This window comes from Lactuca virosa, chromosome 4, assembly GCF_052849685.1.
Source record: "Lactuca virosa cultivar CGN04683 chromosome 4, Lactuca_virosa_CGN04683_v6, whole genome shotgun sequence".
NCBI classification, from domain to species: domain Eukaryota; kingdom Viridiplantae; phylum Streptophyta; class Magnoliopsida; order Asterales; family Asteraceae; genus Lactuca; species Lactuca virosa.
The window spans coordinates 519,436,795-519,450,164 of record NC_136429.1 but is presented as its reverse complement, the minus strand read 5'-3'; the positions used below and the strand labels follow the sequence as shown (position 1 = coordinate 519,450,164).

General features: G+C 37.8%; 1 long non-coding RNA gene across 1 annotated transcript; it reads left to right on the top strand.

Moving 5' to 3' along the window:
- Positions 1-5,454: 5,454 nt before the first annotated feature.
- Positions 5,455-12,972, top strand: LOC145169537 (uncharacterized). The gene is made up of 4 exons (XR_013742550.1): positions 5,455-5,677; positions 6,357-6,478; positions 8,523-8,672; positions 12,709-12,972. It is a non-coding gene; the product is annotated as an uncharacterized LOC145169537 (long non-coding RNA).
- Positions 12,973-13,370: the final 398 nt, after the last annotated feature.

Genomic DNA, 13,370 nt, shown 5'->3' with positions numbered 1-13,370 from the left:
GAATTGTTGAAATGGTTAAATCAAAAAGATGAGTCATACTTCCTTCCAAAACAATTCTTAGAGTCATACACCAAGATTGTAACTTGAGTGACATATCTTAAAGAGCGTTTGTTAACACTAGTCAAATGTAAGAGTAAAAGGTTATCTACTCTTGTACATTTGAAATTGGTAAGTTGTGATGTTTTGGATAAAACAGAGACCAACTTAGGCCAAATGTGTAAAGTGTTAGTCTTGATAAAGAATCTGCACTATCTCTTGAATATTTGACAAGGGAGTCTTATATGTCAAGAGGACAGTGGGAGTCTTAAAGCTCTTGAAAGTTTTAAGACTTAATCAAGAATAAAACCTAAAGTCCTTCACTAGCACACGACTTGAGGTTTATAACCTATCGTGTTGAAATTTTTGTGCCTATTCAAGTTGGCTTTGCATAGGAGTTCTGAGAGATCTCAATTGGTTGCACAACTACTTGGAAGCAATGGCAGGCACCTGAGCTGCCAAATGGCAAGAATTTAAGATTGCACAAGTTTAATCAATATGAGTTTGGATTTGTCACTAACCTTGTCTTGTGATTATGGTTTTGACAAATTCACATGGATAAGAACACATACACTATTAAATCTAAGTGTCATAAGGTTTCTCTCCGATTCATGAAAATGATGGTGAGGAAACACTTTCACTAAGTAGATTTTAGCTAGATAGCAATTGTGATATTTGCATTCTCAAAGTCGTTAGTGGACCGTGTGTGGTTTACCGGCACACTAACATGGACTTGTGAGAAGTGGCAAAGGTCTAAACAATTGAGACTATGATTACGGCATCCCTTTTCATAGTTCTAAAATTTTTTAGACACACATGTGAGCTATCTAAGAGAGGTGTATGATTTTGATAAAGTTTTATCAAAACAATCTAGTATCAGAAATCTGAACTTTGGTAAGAAAGTCAGCTGATTTCTGAGTACATGTCAAAGCTAGTGGGAGCATAAGTGTTATGCTAATAATCATCATGTTAGTGGTAGCATGATAATTATGACAAAGGTTGCAAGTTAGCAATGTTAATTATAGAAAACAAAAGTTTCAATTCGTGAGGTTGTAGGGGTTGAAAAAGTTGTTTTGCTATAATTAAGGGAGAGGAAATTATACTTCATTTCAATTCTAAAAGCTTAGATTGAGATTTTAATCGTATTTAATCAAGGATATATATATATATATATATATATATATATATATATATATATATATATATATATGAATTTCATGTTGGAATGGCTCAACATAAGGAAATTCTATATATGGGTCCATTATTTGCGTTCTAAAATTCGATTATGATTACGGCATCCCTTTTCATAATCTGAATTTTGAGAACTTGGCAAATTGAAATGGAAATATTATAGCAAAAGACTGGTTCAGTCTTTATGTGAGACATCATGAATCGTGTCCCATATGCTTCGGATATAGGATCGATTACATGTGCTATATTCATCCTTTCTAAAATTTTCCAAATGCCTGGGGCATTATGAAGGGAAAAGGTCTAGAATTGGATATGACTAAAATGATTATGCAATTGTCGAGGACAATCTAAGGTTTACCAAAGATTGGTTGCTCAAGGACAGTTGGAAGTATAATGTTAATTCTGGAAGGACCATATTGACATAATCTGTAAGGAGGCAACTCTTGTTCAGAAGTGATAGTCAAAATGGAATATGGAAATTTTTCAAAGTTAGAAATTATTCAATCTGTGTAAGATTAGGAAACTTAATGAAAGAAGGATGTTTCCAAGGAGCTGATCTCCTTTGGAATGCTCTGTAATGATTGTTGTCAAGTCTTTCTGACTTCATGCATAATCATTAAGAGGATCAATGCATATAAGTTTAGAATCTAACAGATTTCAGTAAATGGCATGAATTTGGAATTCTTGCATTTGCAGTAAGGATTTGGGACTGTGAAAAGAGGATCATTGGAGTGATGTTCAATTGATCTATTTTACAAAGTAAAGATCATAGACAAACATAGTATGCATACTTGGTGTATGGCATGACTAGTGTTTAGAAAACATAGTGCACATGCTTGGAGCATGGGACAACTATTGTTTTAAATTCAAGTATAAAGTTGATAAAACCGAAACAATGAATAATGAGTAATCAGTATGGTGATAAATAAAAGTGTTTATTTATATTCATAGGGTTTGATACCATATTTGATTCATTTATTCTTGTGTTTCACTTTGCATGTTTTGACTTCCAGAATAACTAAGTCGCTCTTCCTGAATGATTAAGTTATTCAAACCATCCACAGTCGGTCATATGTTGGAAGTAGATATAAATCAATACTGTCATGGGTTGGTTTGTAGAGGTCCAAGTTGGTGGACAAAGTGGTGCTACAGCACTCATGAGTGCTCATAAGTTCTGAGTATTGGATTCAACCCGCGCTCATTTGAATCACTTCATGGATTTTATCACGAGTGATCATGAGACGATAATATCTTATATTCTTCAAACCTAGAGATATGAGTTGTTACTATGAGTTGGTTATACATTGATTGCACGAAAACGTATTGGTAACTCGATGTTATAAAACGTGCATTTGTGTATGATTCAACAAGTAGTAGAACAAGCCATATGAGTCGAAGTTTATCCATTCCTTTTACCTTCGGGATAAAAGCGATATCTGTGGGCCCCTCGATGATTTAAAGATGATACATGTGAGTGCTTGGCCAAGCCGGGACTGATTTGATTTGTTCAATCAGTCAGTCATCATGAATCGGAAATCGGGAAACAACAAATGGACAGAGAGAATGACTGATAATCCATGTCTCAGTCCATATGATATCTAGAATGGAGGAATATATGATCCCTTATCTAATAGACAAGTCATTGACAAATGTCAGAGTTCATCGACAAGGTCAGAGTTCGACAGAAGCTTTTGAGAGCTACGATTGCTGATCGGTTCCTGACGTCATACGCAATAATAGTTTTAGACTTATCCAAGTAGGAGATTGTTGGATTAATGTCTAAGTCCATAACTATAATTGGTAAGACTTGACCCGACCCGGCATGGTCCATTTGGGTTGCATGGCATCATGCATTTGGATAAACTATAATGAGAGAAATAACACTTAAGGTTGGTTAATATATTATAAGTTCTAATATATTAATAAGGTTATTTAATTAGTATTGATCAAGAATTAATTTGGAATTAATTAAGTGATCAAAAGGAGACTAATTAAATATATGGGTTGATTGTGTAAATCATTCATTCTTATATATGTGGGCTTGTGATCCAAGATTCCTTATGTTGGACTAAGTCCATGGGGTGACCCATGGATACTCCATGGAGGTTAAAATCCATGGAGCATAAGGAATGGGTAAAGTTATGAGTTACATGGTGTAACCCTAATAGCCACCATATAAAAGAATCCCATGGCTCAAGAAATCGTGCACTAATGTGTGAGTGTGAGGGCTAGACGATTTCAAGGAGTGCTCAAGTTTCTCTCAAGTTATTCCAAGTGTATTTGGTGTTGTGTGAACCATTTGAGGTGTCACACTTGGGGCACTAGGCACTCAAGCTTCATGAAGACATTCTACATCAAAGAGGTATGTATTCTATCTTGTTATATTTATTATTTTGTATGCTAGATTAGGATAATACCTTGGATGTTCATAATTGTATGTATAATAGAGAAAACATAGATCCAAGGTATTTAGGGTTGCATGTACACTTAGGAGTGTTAGAATGCTCATAACCCAACACATACACCCCAGAGCAGTGAGCTACAATTTCATGGGAGCAGTTCTCTAACATATTCCGCTCGATATATGTTCCATTGCTAGAGTGGGAGAGATTGGCTCAAGAGTACTTGGATTTGAGGCAGGGACTAGGTCGGTGACGGAGATCACCAAGATGTTTACGAAGAGAGCCATGTTTTTCCCTGAGCTTGCTGCTTCCGAGAAAGCTCAGATGACTCGGTACTTGAGGATGCTCAAGACAGACATCCGTCTGTTTGTTTCTATGCATCACTATGGTTCATTGGTGGATTTGCAGGAGGCCGCTAGGTGACGGGAGACCAAGATGGAGCTCCAGAAGAGGGAGCAGAGGCAGGGCCCGACGCAGTAGCAGCCTACGCGAAGCGGTTCAAGGCCGCTGATGTTAGATCTAGGGGTCAGAGGGGCCACACTTATGGAAAGTGCGGCAAGATTCATGCTGGTGCTTTCCGATCTTCTTCTGGGTGCCACGAATGTGGAGGGCAAGGCCATATTACGAGGGGATACTTTCAGTAGGCTCCAGTACCCAATACTAGGATTTTCTATCACTGTGATCAGGTGGGTAACGTAAAGGTCATTTGTCCCTTGCTTGCTTCTAGGCTGACGCATACTCCAGCGCTGACTACTCTGAGGATCACTGATGGGAGCCAGGACAGGGCGGAGCCCAAGAGGGCTCGAGGTCGTGCATTTCAGCTCACGACAGAGGAGGCCAAGGCGGCACCAGACTTCATGACCGATATGTTTCTATTTATTATTCTGTTGGTTATATTTTTTGGTATGCTCATGTTTATGCTTCTAATAGGTACGTTCTTAGTGTACTCTTTGCATGCTCATGTTTATCTTCTTAAATACATACACAACTTCTAATATAAACAAATCTAACTTTAAACCAACGATTTTATCAGAAAATTCGAGATTAATCTGATTATTTTGTAAACGAATTCATTACAATCGAAGCTGATTTTACATGATTTGAAACAGAGGATAATTATCAACAGTAAAATATCCTTTTCATGTTCAAATCTAACCTGATTTTGCACGATTTGAATCAAATATTGAAGAATTGAGAAGAAAAGATGGTAATTTCAATGTCTTCAAGGTTTTCTTCGCGTTTGCTTGATGAACGAAGAAGAGGACGATGAACATCGAGTCTTGCCTTGTTAGCCCAATATGGTTTCTTGTTAGCCATGTCCATCCCAACACATTTATTCTTTTCGGTCCAATACTTTTTTGTTTGACGGAATTACCCTTAATGAACACGATTGGACGAGAATTGTCCTCGCAGTCCTCACCCTTTTTTGAATCCTCACCGGATCCGTACCCATATATATATATATATATATATATATATATATATATATATATATATATATATATATATATATATATATATATATATATATATATCTTACTATCTTATAATACATACACATTTGAAGTCTTAAATACAACTTATTATGCTTAGTTTACAACAAAATGAAACATGTCTTAAAAAATTGTCTTAAAGACAACTTATAAAGCCAGTTGTACAACTATTTATATGCATATGTCATTGGGCGGTTAAAAACATATTTCAAAATCTTTTGAATTTATATGAAAATTTTAGATCAAAAAATGTGAATATCTCTTAGGGGTCGTTTGTTTATGCTTTTAATTGGGTCCAACAAAGGACCCGGTCCAAATAAAATAGATTAGGATGTTTGATTTCGTTTTTGCAATTAAGGACTCGGTCCAAGTCTTAGACTCGGTCCAAGAAAAAAACCTGATTCGGTCCTTCCCTCTCAATTGCTGGACTGGGACTACATCATATGCGGATTCGATTTTACCCTACGTACGTTGATAACTCCACAGAGAAGGCAACGATAGTTGAAGCACAAAGAAAGCAGCGATCGTTGAAGCAACAGCAGGACCAATCAACAGGTTCTCCCTTCGTTTACGTTTATTCTTCGTTTTTTTTCTCGTTGATAACCTCCACAGCAGAAAACGCAACCTTCTTCATTCTGATTTTTTTTAATGTTTGCCGATTTCTTCCCCACTTGTTCCTTATGTTTTTGGCTGCGAAATATATGATTTCGTATTTGGATTTCGTTTTAATTTGTGTATATGTGTATGTATATCTCTCTTTTCAGTGAAAAAGCATCGGATTTCTTTTTAGTTTTTATGGGCAGCACATTGTGATTGCTCTCGCCTAGAATTTCTCGAAAAGTGAACCATAAAAACAAAAATTGGGATTGTTTTTTGATGGGTAATTTTAGCTTGAAAAAATTGTAGATTGACATTGATTGTGAAACAATGCAAAGGTAGATGTACCGATTAAAGGAATTGATTTTGTTATGAAATGAAGAAGTAGACCGAAGAGTTAGAGGAATTAATTGACAAAATTACTAACAACAATAATGGCCAAAATGATTGTCTTCTTTATTGCTTCAAGTCGTGTGGCCTTTGGGAGAAAAACAAATACAAGATAGCAAAATATTGGTGTATATGTGTATTATTATGTTGTTTTTTATTTGTATTTGAATTTTAAATGATGAACGTTAATTTTTTTTATCTAGCACAACATAAGGGTAATACGGTCTTTTTTCATCATTCACCACAGAATCAAACAGCATAAACTCAGATTTGGGCGTGAGGCGTTCGAATCCGACGCACGCCCGTGGTAATTATTACAAACTCGAGGATTTAATCACGTGCGACGAACGTCCATGTAACGCCATTTAAGTGAGTTTTTATTTATATATTTTTGTTTTTTTTTAAATATAATAAAATATTTTTAAACATGTATATACTCGATTTTGAAGTTCTTATTTTTTTTTTCCTTTTTTTCTATTTTTTTTTCTTTTTTCATTTTTTTTTTCATATTTTTCACTTTTTAATTTTGTTACTACATACTTGAAGTTTCTAGTCTTTTTGTTTATTTTTGCTTTTACTTTTTGATTTTTTTTTGGTTTTTTATTTTATTTTTTAAACTAAATATCGCTTCAAGTTTTTAAATTTTAATAATTATAAAAGTTTTAAATAATAAAAATATTAAGGATCATTAATTTTGAAACATATTATTTTTGGATCAAAATATTTTGAATAAAATTATTTTGAATCATAGTAATTTGGATCATATCATTTTTCAATATATGATTTTGGATTAATAATATATTTAATTAAATAAAGTTTTTGTTCAAAAAAATGTGAATCAATATATATTTTGAATCATTTATTTTTGAATCAAAAAAAATATAAGAAAACATTAAAAAATATTTGAATCTAAATATTTATCGATCTAAACAAATAAAGGATCTTAAACAAGTTGAATCAAAAGTGTTTCTTTTAAATCATAAATATTTTGAATCATCACATTTTGGATCATATTATGTTCAATATATTTTTTTTGAAAACTAACATTTCTTAAAATTAAAAATAAACACTTTACAAACTTATTTTTGAAAATAAATTCTTTATACAAAGTCATTAGTATATTTAGTAGAAGTATCTCTTTATTTTTTATGATTTTTGGAGATTCTTTTTTGGGATTTTTTATAAAAAATTATTTCTTTTTTTAAAATATCATGACTGTGCTTATTTTGTAGAGAATTAAATTTTAAGAACTTTGAGTTTTTTAAAAAAAATTTCATAGAAAAAAATTTAGTGGGTGGAAACCCCCTACCAAATGATGGTTTGACATGTGTCAGTAAAAGAAAAGAGAAGGGGACGAAAATGGATGCGTTTGAAGGGGGAGGGGGTGATTTCTTTCTTTTTTCATTTTTTTTCTTTTTAACAATTAACCTCCATAAAATACCAAAATATCGCACATATTTACAAAAGCGTCATATCATATTACGAGATATTGATGATAAATAAAAGCAAATCTCCACATTTTATTTTTTCAATCACGCGACAAAGATTTGTCATCGCAATAGTTACTTATTTTTGAGTCCTCAATCGATCCAATATATATATATATATATATATATATATATATATATATATATATATAGGTTTAGGTTCTATGAAAAACAAAAAACCTTAAAAAAACCCTAAAAATCATAAAAATACATAAAACAAAATACTTAGAGATTACAAATTATTTTTTTTGAATTTATATATAAAAAAATCACAACTTTTATAAAAAATTCGCTGATTTTTTTTTTTGTAGAAAAAACCAATTTATCAAAAAAATTGATTTTTTATTTTTTTTCAGCAAAATTTTAAGAAAATATGCAATTTTTTTCATATATAAATTCAAAAAAAAGTTTTGTGATCTCCAAGTTTATATATATTTTTTTTACATTTTTATAATTTGTAGGGTTTTTTAGGGTTTTTTTGTTTTCCATATATATATATATATATATATATATATATATATATATATATATATATATATATATATATATATATATATATATAGGGGTGTCGAACGGGCAAAATTTTCGGGTTTCGGGTAGAACGGGTCGGGTAGAACGAGTATTTCCTTAATAAAATATTACCCGATACCCGACCTATATTGTAATTCGGGTTTTCGGTTTTCGGGTATTTGAGTTTGAGGTCGGGTCGGGTAATTATCGGGTATACTCGAAAATTTCTTAAATGACACTTATTGATATATTTTTTTACATGTTGGTTGGTTTAATAAATAATTAGGTAGGAAAATACTCCATACAATTAACAAGTACATCTATAATAACAATACAAATCATTATAATATGTTATGTACTTTTTTAATTCCATTACGTGCGATAGAGAGAAACTGAGAATTGTGATGACGGTTCAGGACTTCAGCTTCAGCGTCGTATTCCCTTTGCAAGTTTGCGTCGACTGTCGAACCGTCGTTCATAAGAAGGAAACGAAGAGTTTTGTTTTATTTGAAGTGTGCGTACGTTACTGATGCGGGAGATCTGGATTACAGCAGGGAATGTTGCAGGTACGTATCTATGGCTATTTTCACTTCTATGTGAATTAGGGAAGTTCTTACCCCGGACCCAGGCGATTTTATGTATGATTTGTCTCTCTGCTTGTATTCGGATTGTATTTTGGAATTGCCATATGCCAATTGCATACCAGGAGCTATTAGTAGCTAGTGTAGGTCATCTTTCACTTCGGGGTCGAAGTGTCCAGTATCATCTCGGTTACGGTTGAAAATGGTTCAGGGAGTAGTCAGCCACCATCATCAAGGTTTGATGGTTCTAGTCTTGGCGTTTGGGATGGCTTTCGGAAGCATCAAAGGAAGTGGCTTATCACCGAGGAGGTTGCCCGGAGCAGTAGTTATTCGGACCTTAAGGGCATTAGTTGGAGCTCAGGGGATTATCAGTATCAGGGATGCGGGAGGTGTTCATCTAGTATTCGGTAATCGTGCGGTATTTGGAGTGGACTAGAGACGGATCGCTAGCAAGAGTAGGGTGATAGTGGTTATCATGCCTATCGTGTAAGGAAGGAAGGAATGGAAAATCTTCGGATTTTCGCGTGCAGTAAAGACTTAGCTGAAGCTAAGTGGGGGAGAAACAATCAGGTTATGGGAGCAGAAGGGGTTTTGAAACTAGGATAAGTTTTGCTCTCCTATCAGGAGGAAAGACGGCCCAGGTGGCTGTATGAATTGAGGACAGTGTGAATTGGAAGTTTGGAAGACTTGCCAATTGTGAGACCTCATTCTCGAGATGTCTGGTAGCAGATTGCAGGGAATCGGTTGGGAGTTCCAGTTGGGACATGAGTACCACTTGGGGGTACTAGATTGTGCTTGCATGCTCGACTATGGGTTAGTCGCAGCATCCACTAGCAGCCAGTCGGTGTGGAAAGGTGATGTCAGACTACCGAATGGCCATAGCATTCACCAGTGGTCAGATAGCAAGAGAAGTATGGTAAGACTACGGGGCGGTCCGTAGCGATGGTTAGCAGATAGCGTCGAAGTGTGGTGCGACTACGGTGTGGCTCGTAGCAATCGTATGTGAGGATAGTTGGACTGCGGTGTGGCCCGTATCATTAGCTTAGTGAGACTGCAGTATGGCCCGTAGCATTAGTTAGTAAGACTGCAGTGTGGCCCGTAGCATTAGTTTAGTAAGACTGCGGTGTGGCCCGTAGCAATCGTATGTGAGTATAGTGAGGCTGCGGTGTGGTCCGTAGCACTGGTTTAGCAAGACTGCGGGGTGGCCCGTAGCTTTAGTTGGCTGGCAGCGTAGGAGTGTCGTGAGGTTACGGGGTGGCCCGTAGCATTCGTCGGTCCCTATTCGCTAGTACGAATGCATCAGGTGTATGATTCAGTGGCAGGGTTTTCAGGTAGTTAAGTTCAGGACGGGGCAGCCGCCCGGATGTGAGCAGGCCACATTATGATTGGGTTTGGAAGACGGTAGGTCATTGGAGACCAAGAGTGGCACAAGACTGCGGGTAAGCCGTGGCATTGATTAGTAGCTTAGTTCGTGGAGTGTGGGCGAGGGCCCGTATCTCCGAGGTAGCATGGGGGAAACCGGTATTCCGGGTAACGGTAGACCAGTTGGGACCAGGGCGGTCTCGGTTCATCCGGTAGGCGGATGGGAGTCAATAGGACTACAGGCAGGAATGATGATAAAGGATTCGGTGTGAAAAGCCGTGAGCTGATCGGATAATGCTAAGCTGCTCATCGCGGGATCGAATGATCTCAGAGTAAAGGATTTGGCTCGGTGACGCCGTTCTCGGCTGAGCCCGAAACGTAGCAGAGAGGGATCTGCTACCCGAAGAATTGTCCGAATTCTCCCGAGTGGGTGGAGCACTCAGTATGGGAGCATTGTATGGGGGTTATTCCGCGAGTATGGGTACGATGGCCGGCACTGGGAGTGGCCGGGATTGGGGTTTCGGCAGAGGATCGGTCCTCGAAGGGCATTGGGAAGGTTGTTGTTGTGGAAAGTGCCTTAGAAAGTCCAGTGACAGTGTAGGGTGAAAGAGTAAACCCCTTGCGAATCAAGGGTAGGTGTATCAGGAGTATTGGTATGATTACCGGTTGGATAAAGTGTTGTACTCGAAGGTTGCAAGTAACGGGTTATTCTGAAGATGGCATCTTCAAGGTTTGGATCGAAAGGGGTGGAGTGTGCACCTTGTGGTAAGTGACGACCAGATGGTAAGGTAGTTGGCCGTGACAGACTTCGAGGACGAAGTCTAGTTTAAGTGGGGGAGTGTTGTAACACCCAGAATCAGAAAGACCAAGAAAGGAAAGGAAAACCCTAAGTTAAAGGGGTCAACTCGTCGAGTCCATGGGAGAACTCGGCGAGTTGGAGCGGGACCCGTGTCGGGGTTTAAGTGACCGACTCGGCGAGTCGGAGGGACCGACTCGGCGAGTCAGGTCTGGGTTGGAAAACCCTATTTTCCGGGCTTGGTGCCCTATTTAAGCATCATTTCAGGTCTTCACCCCAGCCTCCATTACTCCCTTTACCTTCTCTCGAAACCCTAAGCAGCCATTGAGTGTCCTTGAGCTTCTCTTGCCATTTTGAGTGATTTAAAGCTAGAAGGAAGAAGGAAGACCTTGGGTGATTCAAGAAGCAGCAGTGGACTCTGTGTTGGTGTGTCATTTCAGATCCTAGAAAGGTATGAACCTCCTACCTTGGCTGTTATTCATTTAGATCCCCTTTCCCTAGTTAGATTTTGTCATTTTGGGCCATTTCCAAGGTTAATTCGTGTATTGTGCCTTGTGAGCAAAGAGAACTTCGGATCTAGGGTTGTCTTGGCCTAGAAACCCATAAAGCAGCAGTCTTCGGTGTGTTGGTGAAGCATGCTTGTCACAAAACCAAGCCCTAGAGTGTTTTAAGCCTATAGCACCTTGGTTTCACGTAAAGTTTGCAACTTTACGTGAAAGATGGGCCTTAGAAGAGTGGATCTACAGTTTGGAGCCCCTGCATGGCTCGAAAAGCCATTGTATGGATTAAGAGCTGAAGCTACTCGGCGAGTCACATGGGTGGACTCGGCGAGTTGGATGAAGATAGGCAGGAACTCGACGAGTTGGAAGAACAACTCGGCGAGTCTGTTGAAGATTGCCTTGGACTCGGCGAGTCTGGTCGTGGAACCCTAGCCTTTTCTGGTTGAGCTGTGAATCGGTGAGTCAAGGGATGACTCGGTGAGTTGAGCAAGAAAGGACTCTGAACTTGTTGGACTCGACGAGTCTTGGGGCGACTCGGCGAGTTGAGTCGTGGCATGGGAGTTTCAGAGCATAAGGACTCGACGAGTCAACGGGTTGACTCGGCGAGTAGGGTCAACCAGGAAGGTTGACTTTGACTTGGACCAAGGGTTGACCAGTTTGACTTCCAAGGGTATTTTGGAAATTATTGGTATTTATGGAATTGGTTCTTTGGTAGTGTTCGGTGGTGGAGTTCGGGTCGGTGATCGGAGCAGTTGATCTTATCCTTTCAGCCGGCAATTTCGAGGTGAGTCTCCTCACTGTTTGTATGGGTCTACGGCCACAATGCCGACCCATTTAGTCTACGTATGGTAGGAAGACCCGGGGGGGTTAGCCCTAGGCAATAAGCATGAAAGACCAGGAGGCGGCTCCTGGCACACAGTATGTTATTTTGTATGGTAGGAAGACCCGGGGGTTAGCCCTAGGCAATATGTAGGAAAGACCAGGAGGTGGTTCCTGGCGCACTGTATGCTATTGTATGAAAGACCAGGGGGTGGCTCCTGGCGCACTATATGCGGAATAGCCTAATAGAATAGTTTGTATAGTCGTCTTTGTGATGCTTGCATGGAAGACCAGGGGGTGACCCTTGGCACCTGTCTGTAAGACCCAGGGAGCGGCCCCAGGCTTGACCAGGAAGACCACGTGAGGACCGTGGCATAACCGTAAGACTATGTTTGACACATAGCACCGTACTTGATTATGGATATGTTGGGTATGTATGGCTCTTGGCTATGTATGGCATGTATGGATCGGTTGGTTTGTATAGTATGTGGTATCTGGGGAACTCACTAAGCTTCGTGCTTATGGTTTTCAGTTTTGGTTTCAGGTATCCAGTTTTCAGAAAAGGAGCTCGGGAGGGTTGCAGTGCACACACCATGGCAAGTTAACCTGGGATGTTTTACTCTGATAATTAAACAAGTGTTTGGAAATGAGACTATGATTTGTAATATAAACCCTTTTTGTAAGTTTGAACGACTTAACTATGAATTAGTAATGTTTTTAAAAGAAATTTTTGGACCGTATTCTTGGGATGTTACACATTTGATATGGGCATATTTAGTCATATAATTCGTTTAGAGTAGATGAACTTATGAGTATGTGTTGATTGAGTGGCTTTGGATTAAGTTGATTTGGTTATTTATCATGTTAAGCTTGTTAAAAGATCCTTATGTGTTAAAGACAATTATTTTATGTTAATTACAAAGTATATTGAGTTGTATGAACATCTTCTTGATTGCTTGTCTCTTATGATTTTGATGACCATCAATATTGTAAGCCTAGTATTGTGAACATAACTTAGGGTTAATTAGAAAATAATTAAATTAATGTGTGAGCATATATGATGACCAACCATATATGAGTTAATTGAACCAACCAATTTAATTAACTATTATTACAAGTCTTTCTTAATTCGAACTAAACACTAGGAAGCTTGTTAGTTTAATCAACTGATCACTGCTTGAATTAAATTGTTTGCTAATGGAATAG